The sequence below is a fragment of the Schistocerca nitens genome, chromosome 1 (assembly GCF_023898315.1).
Source record: "Schistocerca nitens isolate TAMUIC-IGC-003100 chromosome 1, iqSchNite1.1, whole genome shotgun sequence".
Lineage (NCBI taxonomy): Eukaryota > Metazoa > Arthropoda > Insecta > Orthoptera > Acrididae > Schistocerca > Schistocerca nitens.
Genome location: NC_064614.1, coordinates 1,317,818,010 through 1,317,832,931, shown reverse-complemented (window position 1 = coordinate 1,317,832,931; position 14,922 = coordinate 1,317,818,010).

Here is a 14,922-nt window from a genome sequence, read left to right as displayed (position 1 = left end):
GCATTCGAAAATCTAGACTCACAGGAGAACGACCATAAGGTGTCCGAGGCAGCACTAGACCCCTGGAGACAAGTCGGCTGGAGGACGACGTATTGAATCGCGACGCAATTTGTGTGTGCCATTGTCATTAAGAAGCTCTGAACCTTACAATTACTGTCAGTTTTGCGTCGGATTCGAAAATCTAGACTCACAGAGGAACGACCAGAAGGTGCCCGAGGCAGCAATAAACCCTTGGAGACAAGTCGGCTGGAGGACGATGTATTGAATCGCGACGCGATTTGTGTGTTCAATCGTCATTAACAGGCTCTGAACGTTACAATTAACTGTCAGTTTTGCGTCGGATTCGAAAATCTCGACTCACAGGAGATCGAACATAAGGTGCCCGAGGCAGCAATAGACCCTTGGAGACAGGTCGGCCGGAGGACGATGTATTGAATCGCGACGCGATTTGTGTGTTCAATCGTCATTAACAGGCTCTGAACGTTACAATTAACTGTCAGTTTTGCGTGGGATTCGAAAATCTAGACTCACAGGAGATCGACCATAAGGTGCCCGAGGCAGCAATAGACCCTTGGAGACAGGTCTGACGGAGGACGATGTATTGAATCGCGACGGGATTTGTGTGTTCCATCGTCATTAACAGGCTGTGAACGGTACAATTAACTGTCAGTTTTGCGTCGCATTCGAAAACCTAGACTCTGAGGAGATCGACCATAAGGTGCCCGAGGCAGCAATAGACCCTTGGAGACCGGTCGGCCGGACGACGATGTATTGAATCGCGACGCGATTTGTGTGTTCCATTGTCATTAAGAGGCTCTGAACCTTACAATTAACTGTCAGTTTTGCGTCGGATTCGAAAATCTAGACTCACAGGAGGACGAACATAAGGTGCCCGAGGCAGCACTAGACCCTTGGAGACAAGTCGGCTGGAGGACCATGTATTGAATCGCGACGCGATTTGTGTGTTCCATCGTCATTAACAGGCTCTGAACGTTACAATCAACTGTCAGTTTTGCGTCGGATTCGAAAATCTAGACTCACAGGAGAACGACCATAAGGTGCCCGAGGCAGCAATAGACCCTTGGAGACAGGTCGGCCGGAGGACGATGTATTGAATCGCGACGCAATTAGTGTGTTCCATCATCATTAACAGGCTCTGAACGTTACAATTAACTGTCAGTTTTGCGTCGGATTCGAAAATCTAGACTCACACGAGATCGACCATAAGGTGCCCGAGGCAGGAATAGACCCTTGGAGACAAGTCGGCCGGAGGACGATGTATTGAATCGCGACGCGATTTGTGTGTTCCATCGTCATTAACAGACTCTGAACGTTACAATTAACTGTCAGTTTTGCGTCTGATTCGAAAATCTAGACTCACAGGAGATCGACCATAAGGTGCCCGAGGCAGCAATAGACCCTTGGAGACAGGTCGGCCGGAGGACGATGTATTGAATCGCGACGCGATTTGTGTGTTCCATTGTCATTAAGAGGGTCTGAACCTTGCAACTAACTGTCAGTTTTGCGTCGGTTTCGAAAATCTAGACTTACAGGAGATCGACCATTAGGTGCCTGAGGCAGCAATAGACCCTTGGAGACAGGTCGGCCGGAGGACGATGTATTGAATCGCGACGCAATTTGTGTGTTCCATTGTCATTAAGAGGCTCTGAACCTTACAATTAACTGTCAGTTTTGCGTCGGATTCGAAAATCTAGACTCAAAGAAGAACGACCATAAGGTGCCTGAGGCAGCACTAGACCCTTAAAGACAAGTCGGCTGGAGGACGATGTATTTAATCGCGACGCGATTTGTGTGTTCCATCGTCATTAACAGGCTCTGAACGTTACAATTAACTGTCATTTTTGCGTCGGATTCGAAAATCTAGACTCACAGGAGAACTAATATAAGGCGTCCGAGGCAGCAATAGACCCTTGGAGACAGGTCGCCCGGAGGACGATGTATTGAATCGCGACGCAATTTGTGTGTTCCATTGTCATTAAGAGGCTCTGAACCTTACAATTAACTGTCAGTTTTGCGTCGGATTCGAAAATCTAGACTCACAGGAGATCGACCATAAGGTGCCCGAGGCAGCAATAAACCCTTGAGACAGGTCGGCCGGAGGACGATGTATTGAATCGCGACGCAATTTGTGTGTTCCATTGTCATTAAGAGGCTCTGAACCTTACGATTAACTGTCAGTTTTGCGTCGGATTCGCAAATCTAGACTCACAGGAGAACGACCATAAGCTGCCCGAAGCAGCACTAGACCCTTGGAGACAAGTCGGCTGGAGGACGATGTATTGAATCGCGACGCAATTTGTGTGTTCCATTGTCATTAACAGGCTCTGAACGTTACAATTAACTGTCAGTTTTGCGTCGGATTCGAAAATCTAGACTCACAGAGGAACGACCATAAGGTGCCCGAGGCAGCAGTAGACCCTTGGAGACAAGTCGGCTGGAGGACGATGTATTGAATCGCGACGCGATTTGTGTGTTCCAACGTCATTAACAGGCTCTGAACGTTACAATTAACTGTCAGTTTTGCGTCGGATTCGAAAATCTCGACTCACAGGAGATCTAACATAAGATGCCCGAGGAAGCAATAGACCCTTGGAGACAGGTCGGCCGGAGGACGATGTATTGAATCGCGACGCGATTTGTGTGTTCCATCGTCATTAACAGGCTCTGAACGTTACAATTAACTGTCAGTTTTGCGTGGGATTCGAAAATCTAGACTCACAGGAGATCGACCATAAGGTGCCCGAGGCAGCAATAGACCCTTGGAGACCGGTCGGCCGGACGACGATGTATTGAATCGCGACGCGATTTGTGTGTTCCATTGTCATTAAGAGGCTCTGAACCTTACAATTAACTGTCAGTTTTGCGTCGGATTCGAAAATCTAGACTCACAGGAGGACGACCATAAGGTGCCCGAGGCAGCACTAGACCCTTGGAGACAAGTCGGCTGGAGGACCATGTATTGAATCGCGACGCGATTTGTGTGTTCCATCGTCATTAACAGGCTCTGAACGTTACAATCAACTGTCAGTTTTGCGTCGGATTCGAGAATCTAGACTCACAGGAGAACGACCATAAGGTGCCCGAGGCAGCAATAGACCCTTGGAGACAGGTCGGCCGGAGGACGATGTATTGAATCGCGACGCAATTTGTGTGTTCCATCATCATTAACAGGCTCTGAACGTTACAATTAACTGTCAGTTTTGCGTCGGATTCGAAAATCTAGACTCACACGAGATCGACCATAAGGTGCCCGAGGCAGGAATAGACCCTTGGAGACAGGTCGGCCGGAGGACGATGTATTGAATCGCGACGCGATTTGTGTGTTCCTTCGTCATTAACAGGCTCTGAATGTTACAATTAACTGTCAGTTTTGCGTCGGATTCGAAAATCTAGACTCACAGGAGATCGACCATAAGGTGCCCGAGGCAGCAATAGACCCTTGGAGACAGGTCTGCCGGAGGACGATGTATTGAATCGCGACGGGATTTGTGTGTTCCATCGTCATTAACAGGCTCTGAACGTTACAATTAACTGTCAGTTTTGCGTCGCATTCGAAAATCTAGACTCACACGAGATCGACCATAAGGTGCCCGAGGCAGGAATAGACCCTTGGAGACAGGTCGGCCGGAGGACGATGTATTGAATCGCGACGCGATTTGTGTGTTCCATCGTCATTAACAGGCTCTGAACGTTACAATTAACTGCGTCGGATTCGAAAATCTAGACTCACAGGAGATCGACCATAAGGTGCCCGAGGCAGCAATAGACCCTTGGAGACAGGTCGGCCGGAGGACGATGTATTGAATCGCGACGCGATTTGTGTGTTCCATTGTCATTAAGAGGCACTGAACCTTACAATTAACTGTCAGTTTTGCGTCGCATTCGAAAATCTAGACTCACAGGAGAACGACCATAAGGTGTCCGAGGCAGCACTAGACCCTTGGAGACAAGTCGGCTGGAGGACGACGTATTGAATCGCGACGCAATTTGTGTGTTCCATCGTCATTAACAGGCTCTGAACGTTACAATTAACTGTCAGTTTTGCGTCGGTTTCGAAAATCTAGACTTACAGGAGATCGACCATTAGGTGCCTGAGGCAGCAATAGACCCTTGGAGACAGGTCGGCCGGAGGACGATGTATTGAATCGCGACGCAATTTGTGTGTTCCATTGTCATTAAGAGGCTCTGAACCTTACAATTAACTGTCAGTTTTGCGTCGGATTCGAAAATCTAGACTCAACATAAGGTGCCCGAGGCAGCACTAGACCCTTGGAGACAAGTCGGCTGGAGGACGATGTATTTAATCGCGACGCGATTTGTGTGTTCCATCGTCATTAAGAGGCTCTGAACCTTACAATTAACTGTCAGTTTTGCGTCGGATTCGAAAATCTAGACTCACAGGAGAACGACCATAAGGCGTCCGAGGCAGCACTAGACCCTTGGAGACAGGTCGGCCGGAGGACGATGTATTGAATCGCGACGCAATTTGTGTGTTCCATTGTCATTAAGAGGCTCTGAACCTTACAATTAACTGTCAGTTTTGCGTCGGATTCGAAAATCTAGACTCACAGGAGATCGACCATAAGGTGCCCGAGGCAGCAATAAACCCTTGGAGACAGGTCGGCCGGAGGACGATGTATTGAATCGCGACGCAATTTGTGTGTTCCATTGTCATTAAGAGGCTCTGAACCTTACGATTAACTGTCAGTTTTGCGTCGGATTCGCAAATCTAGACTCACAGGAGAACGACCATAGGCTGCCCGAGGCCGCACTAGACCCTTGGAGACAAGTCGGCTGGAGGACGATGTATTGAATCGCGACGCGATTTGTGTGTTCCATCGTCATTAACAGGCTCTGAACGTTACAATTAACTGTCAGTTTTGCGTCGGATTCGAAAATCTCGACTCACAGGAGATCGACCATAAGGTGCCCGAGGCAGCAATAGACCCTAGGAGACAGGTCGGCCGGAGGACGATGTATTGAATCGCGACGCAATTTCTGTGTGCCATTGTCATTAAGAGGCTCTGAACCTTACAATTACTGTCAGTTTTGCGTCGGATTCGAAAATCTAGACTCACAGAGGAACGACCATAAGGTGCCCGAGGCAGCAGTAAACCCTTGGAGACAAGTTGGCTGGAGGACGATGTATTGAATCGCGACGCGATTTGTGTGTTCCAACGTCATTAACAGGCTCTGAACGTTACAATTAACTGTCAGTTTTGCGTCGGATTCGAAAATCTAGACTCACAGGAGAACGACCATAAGGTGTCCAAGGCAGCACTAGACCCTTGGAGACAAGTCGGCTGGAGGACGATGTATTGAATCGCGACGCAATTTGTGTGTTCCATCGTCATTAACAGGCTCTGAACGTTACAATTAACTGCGTCGGATTCGAAAATCTAGACTCACAGGAGATCGACCATAAGGTGCCCGAGGCAGCAATAGACCCTTGGAGACAGGTCGGCCGGAGGACGATGTATTGAATCGCGACGCGATTTGTGTGTTCCATTGTCATTAAGAGGCACTGAACCTTACAATTAACTGTCAGTTTTGCGTCGCATTCGAAAATCTAGACTCACAGGAGAACGACCATAAGGTGTCCGAGGCAGCACTAGACCCTTGGAGACAAGTCGGCTGGAGGACGACGTATTGAATCGCGACGCAATTTGTGTGTTCCATCGTCATTAACAGGCTCTGAACGTTACAATTAACTGTCAGTTTTGCGTCGGTTTCGAAAATCTAGACTTACAGGAGATCGACCATTAGGTGCCTGAGGCAGCAATAGACCCTTGGAGACAGGTCGGCCGGAGGACGATGTATTGAATCGCGACGCAATTTGTGTGTTCCATTGTCATTAAGAGGCTCTGAACCTTACAATTAACTGTCAGTTTTGCGTCGGATTCGAAAATCTAGACTCAACATAAGGTGCCCGAGGCAGCACTAGACCCTTGGAGACAAGTCGGCTGGAGGACGATGTATTTAATCGCGACGCGATTTGTGTGTTCCATCGTCATTAAGAGGCTCTGAACCTTACAATTAACTGTCAGTTTTGCGTCGGATTCGAAAATCTAGACTCACAGGAGAACGACCATAAGGCGTCCGAGGCAGCACTAGACCCTTGGAGACAGGTCGGCCGGAGGACGATGTATTGAATCGCGACGCAATTTGTGTGTTCCATTGTCATTAAGAGGCTCTGAACCTTACAATTAACTGTCAGTTTTGCGTCGGATTCGAAATTCTCGACTCACAGGAGATCGAACATAAGGTGCCCGAGGCAGCAATAGACCCTTGGAGACAGGTCGGCCGGAGGACGATGTATTGAATCGCGACGCGATTTGTGTGTTCAATCGTCATTAACAGGCTCTGAACGTTACAATTAACTGTCAGTTTTGCGTGGGATTCGAAAATCTAGACTCACAGGAGATCGACCATAAGGTGCCCGAGGCAGCAATAGACCCTTGGAGACAGGTCTGACGGAGGACGATGTATTGAATCGCGACGGGATTTGTGTGTTCCATCGTCATTAACAGGCTGTGAACGGTACAATTAACTGTCAGTTTTGCGTCGCATTCGAAAACCTAGACTCTGAGGAGATCGACCATATGGTGCCCGAGGCAGCAATAGACCCTTGGAGACCGGTCGGCCGGACGACGATGTATTGAATCGCGACGCGATTTGTGTGTTCCATTGTCATTAAGAGGCTCTGAACCTTACAATTAACTGTCAGTTTTGCGTCGGATTCGAAAATCTAGACTCACAGGAGGACGACCATAAGGTGCCCGAGGCAGCACTAGACCCTTGGAGACAAGTCGGCTGGAGGACCATGTATTGAATCGCGACGCGATTTGTGTGTTCCATCGTCATTAACAGGCTCTGAACGTTACAATCAACTGTCAGTTTTGCGTCGGATTCGAAAATCTAGACTCACAGGAGAACGACCATAAGGTGCCCGAGGCAGCAATAGACCCTTGGAGACAGGTCGGCCGGAGGACGATGTATTGAATCGCGACGCAATTTGTGTGTTCCATCATCATTAACAGGCTCTGAACGTTACAATTAACTGTCAGTTTTGCGTCGGATTCGAAAATCTAGACTCACACGAGATCGACCATAAGGTGCCCGAGGCAGGAATAGACCCTTGGAGACAAGTCGGCCGGAGGACGATGTATTGAATCGCGACGCGATTTGTGTGTTCCATCGTCATTAACAGGCTCTGAACGTTACAATTAACTGTCAGTTTTGCGTCGGATTCGAAAATCTAGACTCACAGGAGATCGACCATAAGGTGCCCGAGGCAGCAATAGACCCTTGGAGACAGGTCTGCCGGAGGACGATGTATTGAATCGCGACGGGATTTGTTTGTTCCATCGTCATTAACAGGCTCTGAACGTTACAATTAACTGTCAGTTTAGCGTCGCATTCGAAAATCTAGACTCACACGAGATCGACCATAAGGTGCCCGATGCAGCAATAGACCCTTGGAGACAGGTCGGCCGGAGGACGATGTATTGAATCGCGACGCAATTTCTGTGTGCCATTGTCATTAAGAGGCTCTGAACCTTACAATTAACTGTCAGTTTTGCGTCGGATTCGAAAATCTAGACTCACAGGAGATCGACCATAACGTGCCCGAGGCAGCAATAAACCCTTGGAGACAGGCCGGCCGGAGGACGATGTATTGAATCGCGACGCAATTTGTGTGTTCCATTGTCATTAAGAGGCTCTGAACCTTACGATTAACTGTCAGTTTTGCGTCGGAATCGCAAATCTAGACTCACAGAGGAACGACCATAAGGTGCCCGAGGCAGCAGTAGACCCTTGGAGACAAGTCGGCTGGAGGACGATGTATTGAATCGCGACGCGATTTGTGTGTTGCAACGTCATTAACAGGCTCTGAACGTTACAATTAACTGTCAGTTTTGCGTCGGATTCGAAAATCTAGACTCACAGGAGATCGAACATAAGGTGCCCGAGGCAGCAATAGACCCTTGGAGACAGGTCGGCCGCAGGACGATGTATTGAATCGCGACGGGATTTGTGTGTTCCATCGTCATTAACAGGCTGTGAACGGTACAATTAACTGTCAGTTTTGCGTCGCATTCGAAAACCTAGACTCTGAGGAGTTCGACCATAAGGTGCCCGAGGCAGCAATAGACCCTTGGAGACCGGTCGGCCGGACGACGATGTATTGAATCGCGACGCGATTTGTGTGTTCCATTGTCATTAAGAGGCTCTGAACCTTACAATTAACTGTCAGTTTTGCGTCGGATTCGAAAATCTAGACTCACAGGAGGACGACCATAAGGTGCCCGAGGCAGCACTAGACCCTTGGAGACAAGTCGGCTGGAGGACCATGTATTGAATCGCGACGCGATTTGTGTGTTCCATCGTCATTAACAGGCTCTGAACGTTACAATCAACTGTCAGTTTTGCGTCGGATTCGAAAATCTAGACTCACAGGAGAACGACCATAAGGTGCCCGAGGCAGCAATAGACCCTTGGAGACAGGTCGGCCGGAGGACGATGTATTGAATCGCGACGCAATTTGTGTGTTCCATCATCATTAACAGGCTCTGAACGTTACAATTAACTGTCAGTTTTGCGTCGGATTCGAAAATCTAGACTCACACGAGATCGACCATTAGGTGCCCGAGGCAGCAATAGACCCTTGGAGACAGGTCGGCCGGAGGACGATGTATTGAATCGCGACGCGATTTATGTGTTCCATCGTCATTAACAGGCTCTGAACGTTACAATTAACTGTCAGTTTTGCGTCGGATTCGAAAATCTAGACTCACAGGAGATCGACCATAAGGTGCCCGAGGCAGCAATAAACCCCTGGAGACAGGTCGGCCGGAGGACGATGTATTGAATCGCGACGCAATTTGTGTGTTCCATTGTCATTAAGAGGCTCTGAACCTTACGATTAACTGTCAGTTTTGCGTCGGATTCGCAAATCTAGACTCACAGGAGAACGACCATAAGCTGCCCGAGGCCGCACTAGACTCTTGGAGACAAGTCGGCTGGAGGACGATGTATTGAATCGCGACGCGATTTGTGTGTTCCATCGTCATTAACAGGCTCTGAACGTTACAATTAACTGTCAGTTTTGCGTCGGATTCGAAAATCTCGACTCACAGGAGATCGACCATAAGGTGCCCGAGGCAGCAATAGACCCTAGGAGAGAGGTCGCCGGAGGACGATGTATTGAATCGCGACGCAATTTGTGTGTTCCATTGTCATTAAGAGGCTCTGAACCTTACAATTACTGTCAGTTTTGCGTCGGATTCGAAAATCTAGACTCACAGAGGAACGACCATAAGGTGCCCGAGGCAGCAGTAAACCCTTGGAGACAAGTCGGCTGGAGGACGATGTATTGAATCGCGACGCGATTTGTGTGTTCCAACGTCATTAACAGGCTCTGAACGTTACAATTAACTGTCAGTTTTGCGTCGGATTCGAAAATCTCGACTCACAGGAGATCGAACATAAGGTGCCCGAGGCAGCAATAGACCCTTGGAGACAGGTCGGCCGGAGGACGATGTATTGAATCGCGACGCGATTTGTGTGTTCAATCGTCATTAACAGGCTCTGAACGTTACAATTAACTGTCAGTTTTGCGTGGGATTCGAAAATCTAGAATCACAGGAGATCGACCATAAGGTGCCCGAGGCAGCAATAGACCCTTGGAGACAGGTCTGACGGAGGACGATGTATTGAATCGCGACGGGATTTGTGTGTTCCATCGTCATTAACAGGCTGTGAACGGTACAATTAACTGTCAGTTTTGCGTCGCATTCGAAAACCTAGACTCTGAGGAGATCGACCATAAGGTGCCCGAGGCAGCAATAGACCCTTGGAGACCGGTCGGCCGGACGACGATGTATTGAATCGCGACGCGATTTGTGTGTTCCATTGTCATTAAGAGGCTCTGAACCTTACAATTAACTGTCAGTTTTGCGTCGGATTCGAAAATCTAGACTCACAGGAGGACGACCATAAGGTGCCCGAGGCAGCACTAGACCCTTGGAGACAAGTCGGCTGGAGGACCATGTATTGAATCGCGACGCGATTTGTGTGTTCCATCGTCATTAACAGGCTCTGAACGTTACAATCAACTGTCAGTTTTGCGTCGGATTCGAAAATCTAGACTCACAGGAGAACGACCATAAGGTGCCCGAGGCAGCAATAGACCCTTGGAGACAGGTCGGCCGGAGGACGATGTATTGAATCGCGACGCAATTTGTGTGTTCCATCATCATTAACAGGCTCTGAACGTTACAATTAACTGTCAGTTTTGCGTCGGATTCGAAAATTTTAGACTCACACGAGATCGACCATAAGGTGCCCGAGGCAGGAATAGACCCTTGGAGACAAGTCGGCCGGAGGACGATGTATTGAATCGCGACGCGATTTGTGTGTTCCATCGTCATTAACAGACTCTGAACGTTACAATTAACTGTCAGTTTTGCGTCGGAATCGAAAATCTAGACTCACAGGAGATCGACCATAAGGTGCCCGAGGCAGCAATAGACCTTTGGAGACAGGTCTGCCGGAGGACGATGTATTGAATCGCGACGGGATTTGTGTGTTCCATCGTCATTAACAGGCTCTGAACGTTACAATTAACTGTCAGTTTTGCGTCGCATTCGAAAATCTAGACTCACACGAGATCGACCATAAGGTGCCCGAGGCATGAATAGACCCTTGGAGACAGGTCGGCCGGAGGACGATGTATTGAATCGCGACGCGATTTGTGTGTTCCATCGTCATTAACAGGCTCTGAACGTTACAATTAACTGTCAGTTTTGCGTCGGATTCGAAAATCTAGACTCACAGGAGATCGACCATAAGGTGCCCGAGGCAGCAATAGACCCTTGGAGACAGGTCGGCCGGAGGACGATGTATTGAATCGCGACGCAATTTCTGTGTGCCATTGTCATTAAGAGGCTCTGAACCTTACAATTAACTGTCAGTTTTGCGTCGGATTCGAAAATCTAGACTCACAGGAGATCGACCATAAGGTGCCCGAGGCAGCAATAAACCCTTGGAGACAGGCCGGCCGGAGGACGATGTATTGAATCGCGACGCAATTTGTGTGTTCCATTGTCATTAAGAGGCTCTGAACCTTACGATTAACTGTCAGTTTTGCGTCGGATTCGAAAATCTCGACTCACAGGAGATCGAACATAAGGTGCCCGAGGCAGCAATAGACCCTTGGAGACAGGTCGGCCGGAGGACGATGTATTGAATCGCGACGCGATTTGTGTGTTCCATCGTCATTAACAGGCTCTGAACGTTACAATTAACTGTCAGTTTTGCCTCGGATTCGAAAATCTAGACTCACACGAGATCGACCATAAGGTGCCCGAGGCAGGAATAGACCCTTGGAGACAGGTCGGCCGGAGGACGATGTATTGAATCGCGACGCGATTTATGTGTTCCATCGTCATTAACAGGCTCTGAACGTTACAATTAACTGTCAGTTTTGCGTGGGATTCGAAAATCTAGACCCACAGGAGATCGACCATAAGGTGCCCGAGGCAGCAATAGACCCTTGGAGACAGGTCTGCCGGAGGACGATGTATTGAATCGCGACGCAATTTGTGTGTTCCATTGTCATTAAGAGGCTCTGAACCTTACAATTAACTGTCAGTTTTGCGTCGGATTCAAAAATCTAGACTCAACATAAGGTGCCCGAGGCAGCACTAGACCCTTGGAGACAAGTCGGCTGGAGGACGATGTATTTAATCGCGACGAGATCGACCATAAGGTGCCCGAGGCAGCAATAGACCCTTGGAGACAGGTCGGCCGGAGGACGATGTATTGAATCGCGACGCGATTTATGTGTTCCATCGTCATTAACAGGCTCTGAACGTTACAATTAACTGTCAGTTTTGCGTCGGATTCGAAAATCTAGACTCACAGGAGATCGACCATAAGGTCCCGAGGCAGCAATAGACCCTTGGAGACAGGTCTGCCGGAGGACGATGTATTGAATCGCGACGCAATTTGTGTGTTCCATTGTCATTAAGAGGCTCTGAACCTTACAATTAACTGTCAGTTTTGCGTCGGATTCGAAAATCTAGACTCAACATAAGGTGCCCGAGGCAGCACTAGACCCTTGGAGACAAGTCGGCTGGAGGACGATGTATTTAATCGCGACGCGATTTGTGTGTTCCATCGTCATTAACAGGCTCTGAACGTTACAATTAACTGTCATTTTTGCGTCGGATTCGAAAATCTAGACTCACAGGAGAACGACCATAAGGCGTCCGAGGCAGCACTAGACCCTTGGAGACAGGTCGGCCGGAGGACGATGTATTGAATCGCGACGCAATTTGTGTGTTCCATTGTCATTAAGAGGCTCTGAACCTTACAATTAACTGTCAGTTTTGCGTCGGATTCGAAAATCTAGACTCACAGGAGATCGACCATAAGGTGCCCGAGGCAGCAATAAACCCCTGGAGACAGGTCGGCCGGAGGACGATGTATTGAATCGCGACGCAATTTGTGTGTTCCATTGTCATTAAGAGGCTCTGAACCTTACGATTAACTGTCAGTTTTGCGTCGGATTCGCAAATCTAGACTCACAGGAGAACGACCATAAGCTGCCCGAGGCCGCACTAGACCCTTGGGGACAAGTCGGCTGGAGGACGATGTATTGAATCGCGACGCGATTTGTGTGTTCCATTCTCATTAACAGGCTCTGAACGTTACAATTAACTGTCAGTTTTGCGTCGGATTCGAAAATCTCGACTCACAGGAGATCGACCATAAGGTGCCCGAGGCAGCAATAGACCCTAGGAGACAGGTCGCCGGAGGACGATGTATTGAATCGCGACGCAATTTCTGTGTGGCATTGTCATTAAGAGGCTCTGAACCTTACAATTACTGTCAGTTTCGCGTCGGATTCGAAAATCTAGACTCACAGAGGAACGACCATAAGGTGCCCGAGGCAGCAGTAAACCCTTGGAGACAAGTCGGCTGGAGGACGATGTATTGAATCGCGACGCGATTTGTGTGTTCCAACGTCATTAACAGGCTCTGAACGTTACAATTAACTGTCAGTTTTGCGTCGGATTCGAAAATCTCGACTCACAGGAGATCGAACATAAGGTGCCCGAGGCAGCAATAGACCCTTGGAGACAGGTCGGCCGGAGGACGATGTATTGAATCGCGACGCGATTTGTGTGTTCAATCGTCATTAACAGGCTCTGAACGTTACAATTAACTGTCAGTTTTGCGTGGGATTCGAAAATCTAGACTCACAGGAGATCGACCATAAGGTGCCCGAGGCAGCAATAGACCCTTGGAGACAGGTCTGACGGAGGACGATGTATTGAATCGCGACGGGATTTGTGTGTTCCATCGTCATTAACAGGCTGTGAACGGTACAATTAACTGTCAGTTTTGCGTCGCATTCGAAAACCTAGACTCTGAGGAGATCGACCATAAGGTGCCCGAGGCAGCAATAGACCCTTGGAGACCGGTCGGCCGGACGACGATGTATTGAATCGCGACGCGATTTGTGTGTTCCATTGTCATTAAGAGGCTCTGAACCTTACAATTAACTGTCAGTTTTGCGTCGGATTCGAAAATCTAGACTCACAGGAGGACGACCATAAGGTGCCAGAGGCAGCACTAGACCCTTGGAGACAAGTCGGCTGGAGGACCATGTATTGAATCGCGACGCGATTTGTGTGTTCCATCGTCATTAACAGGCTCTGAACGTTACAATCAACTGTCAGTTTTGCGTCGGATTCGAAAATCTAGACTCACAGGAGAACGACCATAAGGTGCCCGAGGCAGCAATAGACCCTTGGAGACAGGTCGGCCGGAGGACGATGTATTGAATCGCGACGCAATTTGTGTGTTCCATCGTCATTAACAGGCTCTGAACGTTACAATTAACTGTCAGTTTTGCGTCGGATTCGAAAATTTTAGACTCACACGAGATCGACCATAAGGTGCCCGAGGCAGGAATAGACCCTTGGAGACAAGTCGGCCGGAGGACGATGTATTGAATCGCGACGCGATTTGTGTGTTCCATCGTCATTAACAGACTCTGAACGTTACAATTAACTGTCAGTTTTGCGTCGGATTCGAAAATCTAGACTCACAGGAGATCGACCATAAGGTGCCCGAGGCAGCAATAGACCCTTGGAGACAGGTCTGCCGGAGGACGATGTATTGAATCGCGACGGGATTTGTGTGTTCCATCGTCATTAACAGGCTCTGAACGTTACAATTAACTGTCAGTTTTGCGTCGCATTCGAAAATCTAGACTCACACGAGATCGACCATAAGGTGCCCGAGGCATGAATAGACCCTTGGAGACAGGTCGGCCGGAGGACGATGTATTGAATCGCGACGCGATTTGTGTGTTCCATCGTCATTAACAGGCTCTGAACGTTACAATTAACTGTCAGTTTTGCGTCGGATTCGAAAATCTAGACTCACAGGAGATCGACCATAAGGTGCCCGAGGCAGCAATAGACCCTTGGAGACAGGTCGGCCGGAGGACGATGTATTGAATCGCGACGCAATTTCTGTGTGCCATTGTCATTAAGAGGCTCTGAACCTTACAATTAACTGTCAGTTTTGCGTCGGATTCGAAAATCTAGACTCACAGGAGATCGACCATAAGGTGCCCGAGGCAGCAATAAACCCTTGGAGACAGGCCGGCCGGAGGACGATGTATTGAATCGCGACGCAATTTGTGTGTTCCATTGTCATTAAGAGGCTCTGAACCTTACGATTAACTGTCAGTTTTGCGTCGGATTCGAAAATCTCGACTCACAGGAGATCGAACATAAGGTGCCCGAGGCAGCAATAGACCCTTGGAGACAGGTCGGCCTAAGGACGATGTATTGAATCGCGACGCGATTTGTGTGTTCC